General features: G+C 42.5%; 1 long non-coding RNA gene across 2 annotated transcripts in view; it reads left to right on the top strand.

Annotated features, from left to right (window-relative positions):
• Positions 1 to 2,392: 2,392 nt before the first annotated feature.
• Gm39697 overlaps positions 2,393 to 21,631 on the top strand; it is a 44,652-nt gene continuing 25,413 nt past the window's right edge. For both annotated transcript variants that reach the window (XR_865720.1, XR_865719.1), the window contains exons 1-2: positions 2,393 to 2,491; positions 12,086 to 12,246. This is a non-coding gene — a long non-coding RNA (predicted gene, 39697). The remainder of the gene's footprint in view (positions 2,492 to 12,085; positions 12,247 to 21,631) is intronic.

Raw genomic sequence — 21,631 nt, 5'->3', positions numbered from 1 at the left:
TGCGACTCTCTCGCCCGTCCCAGAAACGGCTGGCACTCTGTATTCCATACGGTCACCCGTGCAGCCTGCCCTCCGCGGAGTCCCGGAGCCAAGAAGGCTCCCGCCGGCGCCTGTGCCACAAACCTCTCAGGCCAGGCAGACCCCCGTGCTCTCACCAGGAAGGTGGCCGGCTGTCTGGAGCTAAAGATGGCGCCGCCCAGAAGCTCTGCGACTCTCTCGCCCGTCCCAGAAACAGCTGGCACTCTGTATTCCACACGGTCACCCGTGCAGCCTGCCCTCCTCGGAGTCCCGGAGCCAAGAAGGCTCCTGCCGGCGCCTGTGCCACAAACCTCTCAGGCCAGGCAGACCCCGTGCTCTCACCAGGAAGGTGGCCGGCTGTCTGGAGCTAAAGATGGCGCCGCCCAGAAGCTCTGCGACTCTCTCGCCCGTCCCAGAAACAGCTGGCACTCTGTATTCCACACGGTCACCCGTGCAGCCTGCCCTCCGCGGAGTCCCGGAGCCAAGAAGGCTCCCGCCGGCGCCTGTGCCACAAACCTCTCAGCTGGCTAATTCTTAAGAAGTTAAATTAGCTTTCAGACTGAGTTTGCTAGGATAAAGAACATCCTAGCTACATGCCCACTGTCATATAGCTTACATTTCTCCTATGACAAAGTAGAGGACATAAGGAAAATGAAACACAGAAAGTAAAGTCACATTCTCAAAGGACCCCCAACTCTTATCAACAGGATTGTTCTTTGTGTCCCACTGAGGGCTATAGAAGGTGTCCCACAGAGTCTTTTTTTTTAAATTAAATTAATTTAGGTATTCATTTTACAACCCAATATTAGCCCTTGCTTTCCTCCCAGTACACTTTCACATTAATTCTCCCACAATACTGCTTAGATGGCGGCAGGGGAGGGTCGGGGGGGGCTCCATCTGGATATCAACTTCCACCTCCCTTCTCAACCCCACCCCCCATATCAAGTTGCTGCTGTATGCAAGCATAGCAAAGTATCATTAATAGCATAGGGTATTGATTCTTGTCCATGGGATGGGTCACAATTTGGGGAAGTCACTGGTTGGCCATTCCCTCATACTCTTCTCTTTGTTCCTGCACATCCTGTAGGCAGGACATATTTTGGGTAGAAGGCTTTGTGGATTGGTTGCTGTCCTTATCCTTCCCCTGGGAGTCCTGCCTGGATACAGGAAGCAACCACTTCAGGATCCATGTCCCCCACCCCCTCCCTGCTAGGAATCTCAGCTAGAGTTGCCCCTTGGATTCTGTGTGGCTTCTCCCCATCCCAGGTCTCTGGCATGTCCTAGAGTCTGCCCCGACATCCAACTGATCAATCTCCTTTTTCTCTCCCCTCTCCCTACATATGCTCCTCCCTGCCCCTCTCCCCTCCCCATTGCTGCTTCCCCCACTTCTCTCTTTCTATCCATCTCCAATATCTATTTTGTTTCTCCTTCTGAGAAAGACTCAACCATCCTTCCATGTGCTCTCCTTGTTATTTGGCTTCTTTGGGTCTGTTGATAATAGTATAGCTACCCTTTACTTTATGGCTAATATACACTTGGAAGTGAGTACATACATGCATATCCTTTGAGTTCTGGGTCACCACACTCAATGATATTTTCTAGTTTTGTTTTCCTGAAAATTTCATGATGTCCTTGTTTTTAATGGCTGAGTAGTATTCAATTGTGTAGACATATCATATTTTCTACTTCCCTTATTCAGTTGAGAGACGTCTAGGTTGTTTCCAGTTTCTGGCTGTTACAAATAAAGCTGCTATGAACATAGTTGAGAAAGTGTCCTTGTGGGATTGTGGAGCATCTTTTGGATATGTGCCCAGGAGTAGTATAGCTAGGTCTTTAGGAAGAACTATCCTCAATCTTCTGAGAAACCAGCCAATATGCAATAAATGGTGCTGGTCTAACTGGATGTCTGCATGTACAAGAATGCAAATAGAACCATGTTTATCCTCCTGAAAAAAACCTCAAGTCCAAGTGGATCAAAGACCTCAAAATAAAACCAGCACACTTAATCTAATAGAACAAAAAATGGGAAATAGCTTTAAACTTGTTAATACAGGAGACAACTTCTTAAGCAGAGCATAAATGGCTCAGTCACTAAGGTCAAGAATTAATAAATAGAACCTCATAAAACTGAAAAGCTTTTTTAAGTCAAGGGAAACCATCATTAGGACAAAACCAACAGCCTACAGATTGTGAAAAGACTTTCACTCACCCTATATCTGGCATATACCCAAAAGATATTCTACTATCTATCAACAAGGACACTTGCCAAAATATATAAAAAGCTCAAGAAGTTTGACATCAACAGCCCAATAACCCAATTAAAAAATGGGACACGGAGAAAGAAAGAGAATTCTCGACAGAGGAATATCAAACGGCAAAGAAGCACTTAAAGAAACTTTCATTGTTCTTATATTTTTCTAAAATTTTGATATGGTACACTGAAGAAAGAACACTCAGCCAAACTCAACAACAGGTAGGTTTAAATGCAAATTTTAGGTACAGATCCTGGTGTCTATTGAAGGTAATTTGAAGGTTTCTTTGTTTTAATTTTAAGATTTATTTTTATTTGCTTGTGTATGTGTGTGTATTGCTGTTGTGAATGTTTGTGAGTATATTCATGCCCAGTAGCCATGGAGGCCAGAAGAGGGTATTGAATCCCTGGGAAACAGAGTGAGAGGCACAAGCAAGCCACTATGTGTATTCTGGGAATTAAACCTTAGTACTCTGCAAAAGCAATAAATTCTCTTAAATGTAGAGCCATTTCTCGGACTCCATGTCTGACCTCTTCTGCACCCTTTATTATTAAAGAAGGCCACAGTACTCACCCTTTGGAAAAGTCAAACTTGAAAAGAATAGTAGCAGGTGAGCATAGTGGACACAGGCCTTGTAACACCAACACACAGAGGCTGAAGCAATGAACTCCTGACCATCCTGGGTGTAGTGAGAGCTGTATTCAGAAGACATGAATGATCAGGAGAGCCATGGTCTTCTACTCAACACCCATGCAAGGGTTCCAATGTTATTTCTGCAGATGCATGTCCATCAGAGTTATAAGTTTATTGCTTTTCAACTTCCAATAAACCCATATGATCATTTAAATTGCTGGGCCCTAAACTGTTCTGTTGGCTAAGTACAATGGTCTATGCATACCAGGAAGAGATGGAGTAGTCCCATATCTTGAAGAGTGACTGTTTCCATGAGCTCTTAACAGAACTAAGATTCTCAGTAGAATATGCATGTGTTAAAGTATGAAAGAACATTCAGAGGTTTTCTCCAAGCCAATCTCACTTTTTTTTGTATGTGTGTGGGGAGGGTTGGGCAGCACTATGACTTTAAAGTACCATGGTAACCAGATGCTGAGTCCTGGGTTGGCAGAAGTCATGACATCAACACTGGGATGAGAAGTTCAGTCCATTTACACTGCTCAGAAATACCTACCATTGTGTTGTCCTTTGCACTATCCTCTGTAAAAATCAGAGAAGCTACTATTTCTGCTACTCCCTCATCTATTTTTTGGTCTGTCACTCAACTCCACTAGCACTGGCTCCCAGGCTGGCTGTAAATACTCTGCTTCCCCACACTGAGGACATTTACCAGTTTATTCAGTGGATAAAGGGTCTTCTTAACAGCTTGAAGACCTGAGTTTGAGTCCTCAGCACTAACATAAAGAGCTGGCTCATGGTTGTCATTCCAGTGCTGGGAGGCAGAAACAGTAGGGTTCCAAGGCTCAGAGGCTAACCTGTAAAGACAGTTGATGAGCTCTCAATTGGAGAGATACAGAGAAAGACACATGGCCTCAACCTCTGCCCTGTACTCACTCACACATGGGTATAGGCACCCTCTCCACAACTCACACACAAGTACACACTACACAAACACAAAAGAGGGTGTTTGGAAAAAGCCAGCTGTACTCCAAAATTCTCTCCCTGTATTTCCTAATCTGTGGAGATGGGCAGAGTCCCCCATATGCCTTGAAATGTACCATACACTCTTCGACATCATAGACGGCACCTTCTGAAACCATCCCCCAAATGTCTCCTTTCTCCCTTAACCTCCTTATTTCAGGAATTATATTACAGAAGTAAAAGAACGAACAAACAAACAAAACAACTAATGCAAATACAACCTGGCATCTTTTCTAAAACATGTAAATAATAGTACTTAGAACCTAAAACCTTAGAGCTGAATTGCTACTTGCTTAGCTTTTGTGAAGAACATTTTTATGACTACTGTGCAGTCCTAGACATGTGTACAGCAAGCTCAATGTTACTTCCCAGAAGTCAATGTTCACCCACACCTTAGAATGTGACTCTGCTTGAAAAGAATGTCTTTGTAGATGCAGTTGCTTTAAATTAGGCCATATTGGGCTAGGATGCATTACAAATCCAAAGCCTGACATGTTTATAGAAGAAGAAGAGAGAGAGAGAGAGAGAGAGAGAGAGAGAGAGAGAGAGAGAGAGAGAGCGAGCAATAGTCAAATAAATAGTCACATACACAAGGGCATCTGAAGACAGGCAGAGACCAGAATCCCAAAATATGGAGTTATTCTCTGTCTCTGTCTCTCTGTATCTCTGTCTCTCTCTCTCTCTTTCCCTCCTTCCCTCTCCCCCTCCCCTCCCGCCCCACACAGTGGGTGGAGGATCTTTCTAGGCACTGGCCATGTTGGAGGGCAAGTTCCTCCCAGTGAATGAATGCACTCAGAATAGCTGAGAAAAGATGATCAGTTAGAAGAATTTGGTGTTTGGTTTTGTTTTGTGGTGCCAGAGGGTGAACAAAAGACCACATGCTTGCTAGGCAAGTGTTTTTACCTCTTGCTTATACTCCCTGCTCTTTGACCAGAGTTTGAGAATTTTGGAATATTTTATATTTAGAAATATATTCAGTATATTCATATAAGTAGAAGCATTTTTCTTCGTTTTAGTTATTTTTCTCTATGTATACTAAACCATCTAAATGAGAATTCACTTTGTTCTTCACTATTAAAAATATTTGGGAAGTGGGAACAAAACACCCTTGGAAGGAGTTACAGAGACAAAGTTTGGAGCTGAGATGAAAGGATGGACCATGTAGAGACTGCCATATCCAGGGATCCACCCCATAATCAGCATCCAAACGCTGACACCATTGCATACACTAGCAAGATTTTCTCGAAAGGACCCAGATGTAGCTGTCTCTTGTGAGACTATGCCGGGGCCTAGCAAACACAGAAGTGGATGCTCACAGTCAGCTAATGGATGGATCACAGGGCTCCCAATGGAGGAGCTAGAGAAAGTAGCCAAGGAGCTAAAGGGATCTGCAACCCTATAGGTGGATCAACATTATGATCTAACCAGTACCTCGGAGCTCTTGACTCTAGCTGCATATATATCAAAAGATGGCCTAGTCGGCCATCACTGGAAAGAGAGGCCCATTGGACACGAAAACTTTATATGCCCCAGAACAGGGGAACGCCAGGGCCAAAAAGGGGGAGTGGGCGGGTAGGGGAGACTTTTGGTATAGCATTGGAAATGTAAATGAGCTAAATACCTAATTAAAAATGGAAAGAAAAAAAAAGTCAAAAATAAAAATAAAAATATTTGGACTAATAGCTACCGATAGACTTGTTCAAGTCTTGATTGTCATTGATCCCATTCCAACCCATCTAGAGGTAGGATAAGCTTAATGTATAGAAGTTACAATCACAGCCCAGATAAGCCCATCTCAACTTGTTTGCTTTCCACTGAATAATCGGAAATCTTTTAGAGGAAGCTGACTATAACTTACGTTCACAGTTAAGAGCATAAGTACAGGGGATAGAGTTCAGCTCACTGACTGTTGGGGCTCTTTAACTAGAGCATTTGTAAGCAAGTATGTATGGACTTGCACACCTTATTCACTTCCTTCCTCCACTTACTCACAACCACCACTGTAAAATGGTGGTGGAAATTTCACTGCATTACAGTGACAGCTAAAAGTTAACCTATAGGTGGATCAACATTATGAACTAACCAGTACCCCGGAGCTCTTGACTCTAGCTGCATATGTATCAAAAGATGGCCTAGTCGGCCATCACTGGAAAGAGAGGCCCATTGGACACACAAACTTTATATGCCCCAGAACAGGGGAACGCCAGGGCCAAAAAGGGGGAGTGGGTGGGTAGGGGAGTGGGGGTGGGTGGGTATGGGGGACTTTTGGTATAGCATTGGAAATGTAAATGAGCTAAATACCTAATAAAAATGGAAAGAAAAAAAAAGTTAATGATCTTAAAGCATGTGCTGAGTTCTCCATCTCTCTCTGTGTATATATATATGTATATATATATATGTGTGTGTGTGTGTGTGTATAGCTATATATAGATGATATATATGTATATAGATGTATAGATATATAGGTTATTGTATATAGTCATATATGTGCAGATATGCAGATATATAGTTATTTAGATATTTAGATATATAGACTTATAGATATAGATCCAAAGAAAGTTAATTTTGTCTTAAGATTCCACGGGTATGAGAGTGCCCCATGACAGGAATCATGGTAGCAAGCAGCAGAACTGGTATCAGGAACAGAAAGCTGAGAGTTGAACTTGGCATGTTGCATGGCACTGAGCTAGCTTGTCATAGATTGGCGCAATGGTCATATTATTTTACAGTGCACTCAACAATAAATAATAATTGAACATAGTAACATTTCTCATCTCATCCAGATGATTCACTTGAGTAGCAGAGAATAGAGAAAAACCCGAGAATGGTTAAGAGAAACCAGTAGGGAGTTACTAGTACAGTTTCATTGATGAAGAACTTGCTTAGAACTGATTGCTGAAAAGAATTAAAGGGAAACTTCTTTCTGGACTTTGTCCCCCCTCACTTATGGAAAAACATGCCTTAAAAGCCTGTCCCAAATGGCCCATTACATTGGCCCAGTATCCTAAACACTGTCCAGGCTCCTTGATGAAGTGGTCTGACCCTCTGACAAGAGTTTCCGCACCATCTCTTCATGCCTTGTTGGTTTAGTTTCACATGATGGATGAGATGACATGCAGTCGGCAGGGCCATTGGTACCTGCTCTGTAAATGACTCTGGTATCATGGCGCCAAAGGCAAAGTGACCATCTCTCAATTCTGGCTGAGCAGGCTGACTTCAGATTTTCAAGTATGGAAGCTTGTGATTTATGAGACACAAAAACTCGCATAACTGGCCTTCTATTCCTTCTGACAAGGATAGACTCCCTGTATAACCTCCAACCTATGCGTCTGTAGCAGGAGGATAACATTGTGCCAGCGAGAAGAGAATAGCTCTCTATCCCAGACAGATAAAAACATTTTCACCAGCAAGTGTTGTGTGCATTAGGTCGGGCTGGTATAGACCACAGGGAGGATCAGATAGACAGTAAGGTCTCAGCTGAGTTATTTCCACTTCTCAATGCTTATTGAAAGGTGCTATGAAGATAATAAAGATAAGAACTGCAAGGAGAAGAGTATTTATCAATCACATATGAAATCCTGGGTTCAACCAATCCCCAGGACTGTAAAGCAAAACAAAACAAAACAAAACAAAACAAAACAAAACAAAACAAAACAAAACAAAACAAAACAAAACACAAAACCAACACACAGTGGTTGCTAATGAATGGCTGTTGCTTTCCTTCTCATGTTGGCATGCGACTATAACAGCAGCCCTTGGCTGCTGAAAGACAGGGATTGGACATTCCAGGTCACTTATATATACATAAGAAGAACATGCCACCAACCCCTTGACCAGGGTGGAAGATAGAATGGCAGAGAGAAACTGGTTTTGAAAAAGAAACAAATCTGTAATTATGTGTCGGTGTAGATGAAAAGTTACTTTCAGGAAATCCTTGAGAGATGGTTTGTGCTTCACAGATTGCTATAGTTCTCCCCTATCCTCTGTTGATAAATAACAAATCTAGCATCCCTGTAAGCCATCGATGGTACATTATTTCACCTTCATGCACTACCATGCAAGATGAGACTCAAACATCATTTGAGACTACAGATATGTTGGACAGAAGATGACCAACATTCTTTGTGGTCTAGTACCTCCATGCTAAACTCTGAGTAGTCCAAATGGACACAGATCTCCCGGTCCTCAAATCTGAACAGTCTAGACACAGGAGGACGAGCTAGTATATTAGTGAGCTTTCTATCACTATAATAAAATACCTGTGAAGTAACTTACAGAATAAAGCGTTACTTTTCTCGTAGTTCTGGGGGTTCAGCCAATGACCAATTGGGCCTGTAATTTTGGGCCAGCATACAATGCTGGGAGAGGATGGCAGAACACAGAAGCTACAGAACAAAAACGTTAAGAAGAGGATGCCAGAAACATAAAATCCTCCTTAAGAACATGAGCACAGTGGTGAGTAGACCTCCATTGGACCCTGTCTCTTACTGATGAGGAAGTAGTGAACAGCCAAGCTGTCACAGGGTTTCTTTTATTTGGAGGGAAGGGTAAGTTGGGTGAGGATGCAAAGGACACATTGGCTGGGAGAAAAAAAAAACTTTAATGACAGTAGTATCACTGTTCACGTGAGCATCATTTGTTGTCCCTACTTTGGAACAAGAGGTTCAATGATTTATTTTAGAATTGAGCCTTCTGAATTAACAAGCAGTGTAAACAACTAGCCTGACCATTGCTCCCGGCAGCCTTCATGTGAACTCACCTTGGTTCATATTGCCCTTGGGGCTACAGTAGATCTCTCTTCTAGAAGATGTGTATGGAGTTAGCATACAGATCATCTCTCCGAAGAATCACCTTCTTATGGGAAACCCCACAGGATTTGGACTCAGGCTGGGAACTCTGCTGCCACTAGTACATTTTTGGCTACTATTCAATGCATTGATTCTGTCACAGCCTGCTGCTTCTTGCTTCAGCAAATCTCAGAGATGGGAGTGGTTTGGCATCTCTTGGAGTGACATATTTGTGTGGAAAATAAAAGGTGACTTAGAGTTTTATAGCCATTTATTATTTTTATTAGTGGATGAGGAATACAAAACCACTTAGGTTTGGAGAGAGGCTTTCGACACTTTCCCAGACAGAGGCTTGCAAAACAAGGTCTTTGGATTCTTACATCACATTCCTTTGAAAGGTTATGTAACTGATACTTGGCTGATTTATTTAGCTTGGACTCATTTAATGGTGACTTTAGTAAGACACCATAACTGCTTGAAAAGCAAATTGAGATTTCAACTAAGCGCTGAAAAGGTCTCTTGGCTCTAAAAGCAGGAAGTAACATATCAGCCCAACCAGTCCTATAGCTCTGAAAATTTGTTTTTCATAAAAAAGAATGGATCAGGGAAGAGACAGGGAAAGAGCAACCCTATGAGTAGATGCTAAACTTGAAAACTCTATTTCTTGAGACAAACTTGGAGGTGTGCGGGAGGAGTCATTGATACTTTTTCACTGACCTTGACTGAACCCAGACCGCTGAAAATATCCTCTCAATGGATAAACAGCTTCAAGAGTCTGGCCCTCTTGTATTTTTCAGTGGTTCCCCAGCAGATTCTAAAGGAGTGGACTCAGACCTGGGCAAACACAATGGTGTAGTGGCTCAGAGGTGATCTCTGGCACCCTGAACTCTGACCTGAGTTAGGCCACTAAACAGACATGCCCACTCTGGACAAGGAGATAAGTGTTTCACTTGATGCTGTTGCTTTTGTTTATAGATCAGTATTGGGATTTGGAGTGTAAGAACTAATGTGCACAAAGCATCCGTGTATCACGTATCAAGCAGCCTGTGGGTGTCTAACTGTTCGAACCTGCAACATTTCAACTTTACTGTCACAAATGACCTGCGTGAGGTCATCTTGTGAGAACTAGACAGCCTGACTAGTAGATCCTTCTTTGTTTGCTACTGTCACTGTCACTACTGCACCAATGTCTGTTAGGATTCATTTGTTTTATGTCTCAGGTACCACAGTCTCTAATGTGCATGATTGAGTCACACCAATGTTTACGAGATGGAAAATTTAAAAATAAAATGGTGAGAGGGAACAGCTAGCATATTCAAGAAAAAAATACTTAGTCCTGAGCAGATCATCTGTACTACCCTCTCCAGAGATCATGAAACATGGTAGAAGAAAAGGCAGAAGGAATGTAAGAGTTGACGGGCAGGGTATCATGATATGGAAATATGTCTTCCAAGAATGGCATGTGTCCTTTACTCTCACACATTTGAAGCAGCTAAGATGATATTCACAAGCCTATAAATGTTCCATCATGCAGGAGGGAGGGGCTTATGAGGACAGTTAATAGTCACTGGGGGAAGGAGACACATATTCTTCAGTGGTATAGTCATTGGTAAATTGGCCATGTTTGGAACCAAAACCCTGACCCATGCCTCTGTAAGAAATCCTAATAAAACTCATTTTGTCATAACTAACTAATCAAATAAATAAATAAATAAATAAATAAATAAATAAATAAATAAATAAATCTAATTAAAAAGGGGTCAATAGAAGTAGAGAGGAACAAGAGAAGGTTAGTGGGGGTGGATATGATCAAAATTAACATACAAATTTCTGAAAATGTCATTATGAAGCCCATGATTTGATGAATATTGTGTTCTAATAAAATGATTAAACTTCTACGACAAAGCAAGGATGAAAATATGCAGTCACCACTGTCCTTTATTCAAAATCTGGTCACAAAGTCATAATTTTTCAATTTCCTTCTACTAAGTACCATTTTGCCTTTTCCGTAACCCTGGATCTAGGACATCCTCCATGGGTCCCCCTTCTACACATCTTTTAAGCAGACACTTAACAGAATCTGTGTCAAGAATGTCTTCAAGTGGCTCCATAGCATACAGCCTTAAAAGAAAAAAGCAGCATTTCCTTACCACAGAGTACAAGTTAGGGTTCGATACTGCCTTGTATAGTGGGTAAGGACCAGACTGGCTTATAAAGGACTGATCCTACCTTGGCTCAGTGTCTCCTCTGTGCCAGAGCCCATGTCTGCTTGCCCACCACCTGGCCTCTTTCCATCCCACGTGGGTGCCTATGCTTCAAGGATCAGTGCAAATACTAGCAGCCTATTCATCACTGCTATGGAGGAATAGCAGAGGCTTTGCTTGACCCACAGATTTCACGTGTTTCGCCAGCATTCATAAAACTGTGCCAGACAAACTTGGAGTAAAGTATCTGCATTTCCTCAACTTTTCCTTTTTATATTTTTATTTTAATTATGGTGATATTCAATAGATTTATGGGACACAGACTGCTCAAATTTGGGTTAACGGTTATATTGTCTTAAATATTAGAGAAATAATTAACATGCAATAATTTTCTATCTCTGGTAGCTATGACATTTCGATATATGTATGTGGTACATATGGATCAAATCAGTGCAATTACTGTTTCTCTCATCTGATCATTACATTATGTTTGGAGCCTTTGAGCTTTTTCTCTCTAGATACTCATGAAATGTATAATATGTTTTTGTGAACTATGGTCACCTCACTGCTCTTTAGAAGACAAGAATTTATTACTTTTATCTTAATGGTGTTTGGTTACCCGTTGTCTAACCTCCCACAACTCCCCATTCTTCTATGCTTCTATTAATCACTTGTATATGCTGAGCCATGCTTCATCCACACAAAATTTGCCTGCACTTGACTTGTCTCTCTTAACACAGTCTCACTCAGATACATCCATGTTTGCTCTAATTGATAGGGTGTCATTCTTAAATAATACTCCATTGTGCAAATGCCACACACTCTCCTTATGCTTTTATTCTTTTTTGGAGATATGCCGTCTGGAACTTACAGTCCATATCATCACATTGAGAATAATGAAGCAATCAACACAAACTGTTTTCCTTTGACACGCTGATGACATTTTCTTTAGACACGTATCTAGAATTTACATGACCACATTATGGTTTATTTCCCCATTGCTGTGTTGAAACGCTGCAACAAAAGCAACGTAAAGGAAAAGGGGGTCCTCTTGGCTCACAGTTCTAAAGTCCAGTCAATCCTGGTAGAGAAGCGATAGGAGATAGGATTTGCTGGTAACAGGAAGAAAAAGATAATGCACACTTAGTTGTAGGTCACTTTCTCCTTACAGTTCAGGGCTCAGATCCAATCTCAGGGAATGGAGCTACCCACAGAGGATGGGTCCTCCCACACCAATCAACACGATGAAGATAACCCCTGCTCGTGTGCTCGGACACCAATCAACACGATGAAGATAATCCCTGCTCGTGTGCTCGGATGATCATATCACAGGTGAGTCTGGATTTCATCAAGTTGGCAATTGAGATTAACCATCATAATATATTAGATCTACTTGTAAATTTCTTGAGGAATCTCTGTTTCACTGTGACTGTACTAATTTCTATTTTCTCCAGCCATACATGAGAATTCCCTTATTCCCATATGAATGCCAATATTTATTTTTAAGCATTTGGTGAAAGCTTTGTTAACCAGGATGAGATGATATCACATCGTTTTGGCTTCCATTTCCCCGATGACAAATGAGTTAGAACTTTTATATTTCATACTTTTCTCATTTCAATGGGAATATTTGTAGCATTGCTGTTGGTTCTTAATAGATTATGGATACTACCTCTTTATCAGATGAACAGCTGGAATGTTTTCAAATCCTTCTGTAGCTTGTCCTCAGTTTGTTGATCATTTCTTCCGCAGAGCAGAAGAAAATTCTTAGTTATTATAAACCCATTTTTAATTTTTTTGTACTTTTGATGTCTTATCTAAAACTCATCACCTGTGCTAATATGAACTGTGTCCCCTCTGTGTATGTATGCTTGTTTGTTTTCCTTTTTTATTTTTCTTCTACGGTTTTGAGTTCCAGGTCTTATATTTGGGTCTGTGATCCAGTTTGAATGGACTGAATTTCCATCTTCTGAGTAGGATGCCGAGTCTTTCCAGCACCTTTTGCTGAACAGGGCATTGTTTTCCAATGCGTATCTCTAGCACTTCTGTTGAGTTAGTTGGCTATGAATACACAGATTCCTCTTGAGCATCCTATCCCTTTCAGTTGGTCTGTGTATCAGACTCTGTAGCTGCTCTGCTGTTTGAGTTACTGGAGCTTTGTAGTGTGTTTTGGGGTATGGTGATGTGATGGCTTGTGCTTGATCTTCTTGGTCCTTTGCTTTGGCACATTTTGAAGGAACAGGTATTGTCATGGTTTTACCTTGCTCTCTCTGGCACAATCTTCTAAGGAGGCCAGACTGAAGTTGTTCTAGAGTTAAGACTGTCAATCCTAGACTGAGGGCTGCCAAGCATGGGTGCCTTGGTTTGCCCTATGCAAGCTTCTCTGGTTAAAATGTTCAAGTCCCTTTTACTATGTCTGTGAAATCTCATCTTTGCTCATTCAAAAACTTACCTACCTCATAGAGCCTTTGTAAAGCTCACACAAAATCTCATGAGCAGAGTGCCACCTATCATACAAATATCATGGTTTCTGTTTTCTGGTTTTGTTTTGTTTTGTTTGTTTTTTGTCAAATCACTGGACATGCCAACTGTCTGCTTCCTAGAGTGTCTGAGAATGGATGAGATATGATTATTATGTGATGAGCAATTCATCACTGTAGAAAAAGCACATAAATCAGGGGACTTCATGTGTAATGAGTGAGTAAACCACGTTCTCTGTGTAAATGGTAGAAACTCTAAATATCAACACTGGGGACCTCTGATGGACTGTCAGAAGCAGTCTTTCAACAGTAAGGGGATGGCCACTTCCAGCATTGCTGCTCCAGACTCATTGTCCTGGGAAGCTGCCTTAAGCATATTAGAGAAGCCTGACACAGGTTCACAAAGTGAGCAGAGAAATTAAGAAATTAAGGATACACATCCACACACATCCGCACACACACACACACACACACACACACACACACACACACACACACACACACACACAGAGAGAGAGAGAGAGAGAGAGAGAGAGAGAGAGAGAGAGAGAGAGAGAGAGATCCTGAAGTAACTTAGCAATCAAGGCATTAACAGCCAAAAAGCTTTGCTTGTAGAGGAGTTAATGGATTTATATTATTTGTGGTTATCTGGATTTCAGATTGATACCATAAATATTCAGACTCTGAACTCAGCTGGAAGCAGCCGCCACTGACTTTTCTGTGACCTAACTGGAAACACTAAATCAGCTGTCTCCTTGACTTTCAAGGGAATGACATACCCCAAGCCCACGAGATAGCATCGCCTCGGTATTTATTGCCTCCAGAGGACCTCGGCTTAGTATGGTCTGTAACTACAGCCTCTCTTTGAATGCCAAGCCTGCTTAAGATTGCTAAATCACAAAGTTCTCTGTACTGAGTGGGAGAGAACCTTGACTGTGGGTGTAGATACAACTTAGTCCACAAAATGCACAGAGTGAACTGCTTTCCAGGGCAAGCCTCGTGACACATTATCCTCAGATTTATGTGTGTTTCCATCCATAGCTTTTTCTATTCCTTGCTCTTACCAAGGTTCTTTCTTATTTTTTTTTCTTGCTTTTAAAAAGTTCATCTGTGTGATTGAGAATCAAGGGTCTGATTCCAGATATGTTTTTCTTATTAGAATGTGGGGAGTTGCTTGTAAGTCTTTCAAGCAATGGCTGACAGGCCCTTTATGAGTTGGGCTCGAACTTCTCTGTGTCTCACTCCAGAGCTGACACAAAGATGCTCATGATAGGAAAAAAAAAGAAATGTGGCCCTCCTCCTAGGGAGGATTGTGTGGTCCTCCTCCTAGGGAGGATTGTGTGGTCCTCCTCCTAGGGAGGATTGTGTGGTCCTCCTCCTAGGGAGGATTGAGGAACCTTCCATTGGCAACAGGCTTCCTTTTGCCCCATGACAAATTGTGCTGAAGGCTTGACAACACCGAATCCATCATAAGGATTGGCCAGCTCCTTCTTTCTGTCAGCTTAACAGATGTGGCAGCAGCCACAATGTCAATAAAGGTTATGTCCTGCTTCAGAGAAAAAGGGGCCAAAACACCATTTAAGTAATTGCTTGGGGAGAAAAAAAAAACCACACACACATGCACACACACACATACAAAAAAAAACCCACAAAAAAACAAAAAAACAAGCTCTACTTGGAGGCAAGCAATTGCATTGTCAGGACAGGATTCACACATGGGCAGTATCTTCCCTTCTTTCTCTAATGAGTTGAAAGGTGGTCTTGGGGGTGATGCAGGGTGGGGGAAATGTGTGGGTCTATTACCAGGAAAATGGCTAAGACATAAGTGATGGCAAGTTGTGATTTTCCAGGTCCCATCCACACAGCATTTGGAAATCTACCAAGAATTCTTCTGTTACCATTTGACCCAGCTATAACACACCCCAGATGTCATAAAACTTCCTTTGAGGGTTTGACATGAAGCAGGGGGGAAGGGAAGGAGCCATCCCTGAGGAAACTCAACACAATGTGGCACTTGTTTTATTTTTCCAGTATTTTTAAATCCAGAATTTCACATAATACTATTTTTGCTGTAGCCCATGATTAGGCACTCTGGATATCTTAATCCTGGTCCAAGGAACAAAAGGTTCCAGAGGAGAAAGAATAAGAGGAAAGAGACACAGCATAAGGGAGTTGGAATGGCTGGGATAAATATGTGTGGATGCCGAGTGGTAAGTCATGAAAGAGCTCAGGAACAGTGACCATGGCAGTGTCTCTCAGCTGGAGCACAGTCCGGCTGCCATGCTAAGGTCCCCAGGATGACCCAGCACTCTCCTAGGCAACTCTGAATAGGAAAATAGCAGGAGCAAATTTACATTCCTGACAAATTCATTCGGATACCTGTGTGAAATTTGGATTAGAGATGAAGAACAGAAGCAGGGAGACCAGATAGAATGGTGTCGAATTAGACTTAGCAAAATACGATGAGCGTCCTAAAAAGGGAACTAGCAATAAAGACAGAAGGAAACAAGGAGATTTACATAGAAAGAGTTATGCGGACCGGACTAGTGAGACGATATGCTTGAGGGTCAGAGGAAGAAGGCTCTTGCTATAAGAAGACTTCTTTGTGTGAGCATTATATTGTGATGGCTCCAACTACAGAGAGCACCAGACTGAGGAGTGTTGCGCCTTGACTGACACCTTGACTAGTTCTAAACTCAGTAGGAGACAAGCTAGATTCAGTTAACTGAGTTGGGAGGACTCACTGTAACTAGGGGCAGGTCTCTATGAGTTGGGGGCCTAACTGCATACAAAGACAAAAGCTCTCTGAGCACTAGCATGAGTCAGTCTGTGCATCCTGACTGTGGCCCTAGTGCAACCAGTTATCCCAAGCTCCTAGCATTGTACCTTATCTGCGATGATGAACTGTGATCTTCATTTATCTCTACAACTTGTGAGAAATTTACCACAGCTGTGAGACATGGGAGTGAAGCAGAGTGGGAGAAGGAAAGACCCAGCCCTGGGTGGGTTTCAGTCAAAGTTTCAAGTAAATGCTTCCCCATTTCTAGAGCCAACTTCCAAATTCTTGCCTTGGTATCCAATCTGCAGGCACTGCTATACAATTCTACATCTGTAGGAGAAGCTTATTTGGAAAATGGGTGCAAAACTCAGTCTTTATTCCAAATGTGGATCGGAGTATGTGATTAAGATTCAATGAGAGTGAATTGCTGTCTGTTCTTTCTGGAGTGCAAAGCTTTCCTAGTGGAGCAATCTACTGTGGTCTGTAGGAGTAGTTTCTGAAAAAAAAAAAAGAGTCACTAACACCATATAACTGGAGTCTGAAGGCAGAGTTCACTTTTACATTAGTGAATTCACACATGCAAGTCTGAATAGATTTTTTTTTTCTGGAAAGGAAACGTGTTGCTGGGTCTGTTATCCACCTTCGTTACCTGGATTCTTCAATACAAGCAACAAGTAGTTGATAAGGTAACTGGGACAGAAAAGGAATAGTTTGGCTTCATAATCACACAGCAGGAAGGAGAGGAGTATGACTAGGTCTCATGTGTTGCAAGAACAGGGTTTGCAATCCATTACTCAATCTCTCCCACCACCTCCTTGCCTTTGCTGCTACAGTGCTCTTTGATGGACTTCCTTCAAGAGTTGGACAGGGCCCCTTGTCAGATCCCAGGCTTGAATTTAAGTCTTTCTACTAGAGAGGGTCTGTTTATTCCTTGCCCCATATCTTTATCTGATAAGTTCCAGCTCCCTGGGTAGACTATAATATTTTATAATCATTAGTAGGAACGCTGATTTGAAGAAGGGAAAAATTTCTGCATGCAAAGGACTAGGGAAACTAGATAATTCTCATAAAAAGTCAACCGACTCGACACAGCAATAGATGCACATGTAGTGGCTGTTACTCGAGGTTTGCAAAGCTGTGCTAATCTCAAACCTCCCTTAAGGGCAAGGGCAATATCATTGTATAAGCTTTGATTGCATCCTTGCTTTAGGATAGGAAACTGTGCAATGAGAGTTAGTGTACCGCACATGCAGAGTCTTCATTCCCTTTCCTGTGTGCTCACAGCATCATGGGCATGCATCTGCTAAGCCACTTTGCACAGTACCATTGGGCTATTATTTATGTCCTTGTCTCGTCTCTAGACCATTTAGCCCCCCTCCCCCAAGGTTGGTGGCTGGTGTCATCCTCATGTTCCTGTGTCCAGCATCTGACACAGAGCTTGGCACATTAATATGGTGACATCTTGCTGCCCACCAGAAGAGAAAAATGTTATTAGCACTGGTCACAGGAGAAGCAAGATTTTCAAACACTGTCGAAGGAAAAAATATTTTCATTGAACTTCAGATAAAGAATTTTACTAAAGATGAAATTAAAGGCCAACACAGTGTTTTTCTTAGGTTTGTAAACGCAGCTTCTTTTGGAGGCCAGGCAGAGACAGACTCCAAATTCAAACTCCACCTCAGCATGGCCTGAGACTCTCCCCACCCCCACTGAAAAAAATTAACATGTAATAAGAGGGCAGGGCATATAACTTAGCAGATGGCATTGTCCTAGTCTCCATGAGACCCTGTGTTTAATCACTCCCCAGTACTATAAAAATAATAAAAAAAAAGTTACCCCTGAACTCCCAGCAGCCCTCTCAGTGGTCTTTACTGTTTACTGACTGGGACTGGAGAGCACTGGAGAGCACTGGGGAGCACGGGAGTTCAGTGGGTAAGAGCACTTTTTGTGCTTGTGGATGACTCTGGTTCCATTTCCAGTACTCTCATGGTGTGGCTCATGACTGTTTGTTAACTCCAGTTACGATGGATCAGACCCCCTCTTCTGGCCTCTACAGGTACTACATACACGAATCAGATAAAATACCCCTCCTACACACACAATAAAATGAATCTTTTCTTTCTTTAAAGAGAGAGATTTAATATTGATTAAGAAGATAGAACTATTTAAAATGGAGGGCGGCAGTGGTGGTCCATGTGTTTTGCATATGGATGCTACTACTATCCTTGATATATAAATAAGGTGACATCAACAAACTCCCATCTTCCCAGAGCTGATTTGGAACTCAGCGTTCTTTGTCCTTCCTCCATACCCTTTGTTTGAACAGCCCGAAGTTGTGAATCCACTGACGAGTGTCTATGGTGCATCTCGTGATGGAAATATTTCCAAAGCAGGTTGAAAAGCAGATCAGACTCCAATTTTCTTAGCCTCATCAATACCTCATACCCAGTACAGCTAATGATCAAGCAGAGGCTGACGTATGCCTTTGCACTGTCCCAGGATCTCACTGTTCCATGCACACCTTCATTGAAATAACTGGGAGAATGGTGACAGCATCTCTTTTATGGAATCTGCAGTATTTCTGGTTTATTATAAAAGGCCACTGACTTGTCCCCCTTCCAGTCCCAAAGGTTCAGGATCTAAGGAGTGAATCTGACTTGATCAATGGTTCAGCTTGCACCACTCTGAGGAGCCTGTCATATGTAAGAGCAACACTCAGATGAAAAATCTTAGCCATATGAAGATTCCTAGTTTTAGTCCCAAAATAACTCCTGGTGTTGTTGGCTTTTCTCCCTCATCTCGTTACCATCTGGGGTTTGTGTGTGTGTCTGTGTGTGCACACTCATGGGCAATAATACCTCCTCCCCGCAATCTGGCAGGCACAGACACCCGCCTTCTACCTCTCCTGTATTCCTGTACTCATACAACCAGGGATGCGGAAAGGATTTCAGATGAACTGAAAACGCCCGAGGTCTGCCTTACTGCTAAAGATTTCTACATGTTCTTCATGCCTGCCTTAAAAAATAGAGCCAGCGGTGAAGGTGGGATTAAATTTGGTCTTTAGGCAGAGGCTGGAAAGACTGGGAGCAACAGGAATTCATTTGTGAAGGACTGGGCTGAATGTGCATTCCTGGGGCTGAAGCTGATGTGTGCACGTGCTTAATGGCTTGGGGGCTGCAAACAGTTTGGTAGAAACTTGACAACTAACTCAAACCACAGCCTGTTTTCTTTTGACTTCAGGAAACTTCCTTGCTTTACGTTTCTTTGGTTTAGAAATGACCTGGGCGTTGAACTAATTAAAAAAATAATTTAATACGTAGGAATAAATCCTATGCTAGTTGAGACCTTGTCAGCCAATTTCAACCTGGAGAGCAACCTTAGAACAGAACAGTAAATCTTTTCTAATAGGGGCTTCCAGATCCACTATATCATAGGATACTTTTGCATCCGTGTCAGGGAGCACAATTCACCTCACCAACTGCCCTCACAAACTTCCTGAAACTAGACGGGCTTAATAAGGAAGAAAACTGGTTGGGGAGAGAGAGCTAGATTGAGGAATTGACAATGGGGAGGGGGGACGCTCTGGGGAGTAGTGGGGAGGGGGCAGGGATCCAAGAGAAGTGAACAGAGGAAGTGGAGAAGGAAAGTAAAAGCCACTCGCCCTTCTCTCCTCCTCTTGGGAAACTGACAGACTTGAACGGGAAGCAGCATCCTAGTATTTATTTCAGAAAACAGGTCAAAAAAGGGATAACACAGGGGAAGAAAAACCAAGTCAAACTGTTGCTGATAGCCCTGGGGCAAATTGTATTTGATGTTAATTCTGTTCCTCTGTGAGGGGCTGCAAACAAGGAATGGCACTCAGGTGATTTCCTGTAATCCTTCCTCCCACCTTAATTTATAAAGAAAGGCTAGAGCCAGTGATTGGGCAGAGAAAGAGGGGAAGGTAGAGCTGAGGGGTGAGGGAGAGAGAGAGAAAGAGGATGACAGAGGAGGAGGAAGAAGGAAAGTGGAGCAGAAGCACCTCCCTGGAGAAACTTCAAGTTCTAAGGGGTCTCTTACATGGGGAAGATGGTAGTGTAGTGGTAGATCTGCCCAATCTAGGCGCACAGCATGTATTCATATTAATTGAGTTGTGTTTTCATTGCCCAGGTTTATTTGGGTTAGAGATTTACTGCAATACCAAACCAATCATTCAACCAACCAACCAACCAACCAACCAACTAACTAACCAACCAACCAAAAAAATACCAAAACAACCCCTACAATACAAGCAAACAGAACAAAACAAAAGCAAGGAGAGACATGAAGCAGAAAGGCTTTGTTCCTGAGATGGGAAGTCCACTTGGGTGAAGACAGGATGTGCCACTGTTACTTCTGGGCTGTGCCACTGTGCCTTGGGCCAAATTTGCTTGACGTGTGTGTGTGTGTGTGTGTGTGTGTGTGTGTGTGTGTGTGCGCGCATGTATGTGTGTGTGTGTGTGTGTGTGCGTGCGTGTGTGTGTGTGTGCATGTATGTGTGTGTGTGTGTGTGTGTGTGTGCATGTATGTGTGTGTGTGTGTGCGTGCGTGCGTGCGTGCGTGTGTGTGTGTGTGTGTCTGTGTTTTGGAAGAAAGCTCTATGCTGGATAGTGTTCACAGAGTACTCTTGTTGGGGGTACCCTTATGAAATGAAGGGTCACCTCACAGGGAAATACTGTGGGGAACTAGAATTATGAGCCATTAGAAAGTTCCATGTCTCTGTAACTCCTTCCAAGGGTGTTTTGTTCCCACTTCTAAGGAGGGGCATAGTGTCCACACTTCAGTCTTCATTTTTCTTGAGTTTCATGTGTTTAGGAAATTGTATCTTATATCTTGGGTATCCTAGGTTTTGGGCTAATATCCACTTATCAGTGAGTACATATTGTGTGAGTTCCTTTGTGAATGTGTTACCTCACTCAGGATGATGCCCTCCAGGTCCATCCATTTGGCTAGGAATTTCATAAATTCATTCTTTTTAATAGCTGAATAGTACTCCATTGTGTAGATGTACCACATTTTCTGTATCCATTCCTCTGTTGAGGGGCATCTGGGTTCTTTCCAGCTTCTGGCTATTATAAATAAGGCTGCTATGAACATAGTGGAGCATGTGTCCTTCTTACCAGTTGGGGCATCTTCTGGATATATGCCCAGGAGAGGTATTGCTGGATCCTCCGGTAGTACTATGTCCAATTTTCTGAGGAACCGCCAGATGGATTTCCAGAGTGGTTGTACAAGCCTGCAATCCCACCAACAATGGAGGAGTGTTCCTCTTGGACACACAAACTTTATATGCCCCAGAACAGGGGAACGCCAGGGCCAAAAAGGGGGGGTGGGCGGGTAGGGGAGTGGGGGTGGGTGGGTATGGGGGACTTTTGGTATAGCATTGGAAATGTAAATGAGCTAAATACCTAATAAAAAATGGAAAGAAAAAAAAAGAAAA

Source organism: Mus musculus, chromosome 1, assembly GCF_000001635.26.
Source record: "Mus musculus strain C57BL/6J chromosome 1, GRCm38.p6 C57BL/6J".
Classification (NCBI taxonomy): domain Eukaryota; kingdom Metazoa; phylum Chordata; class Mammalia; order Rodentia; family Muridae; genus Mus; species Mus musculus.
The sequence above is the reverse complement of the archived record's forward strand: the minus strand, read 5'-3'. Positions and strand labels throughout refer to the sequence as shown.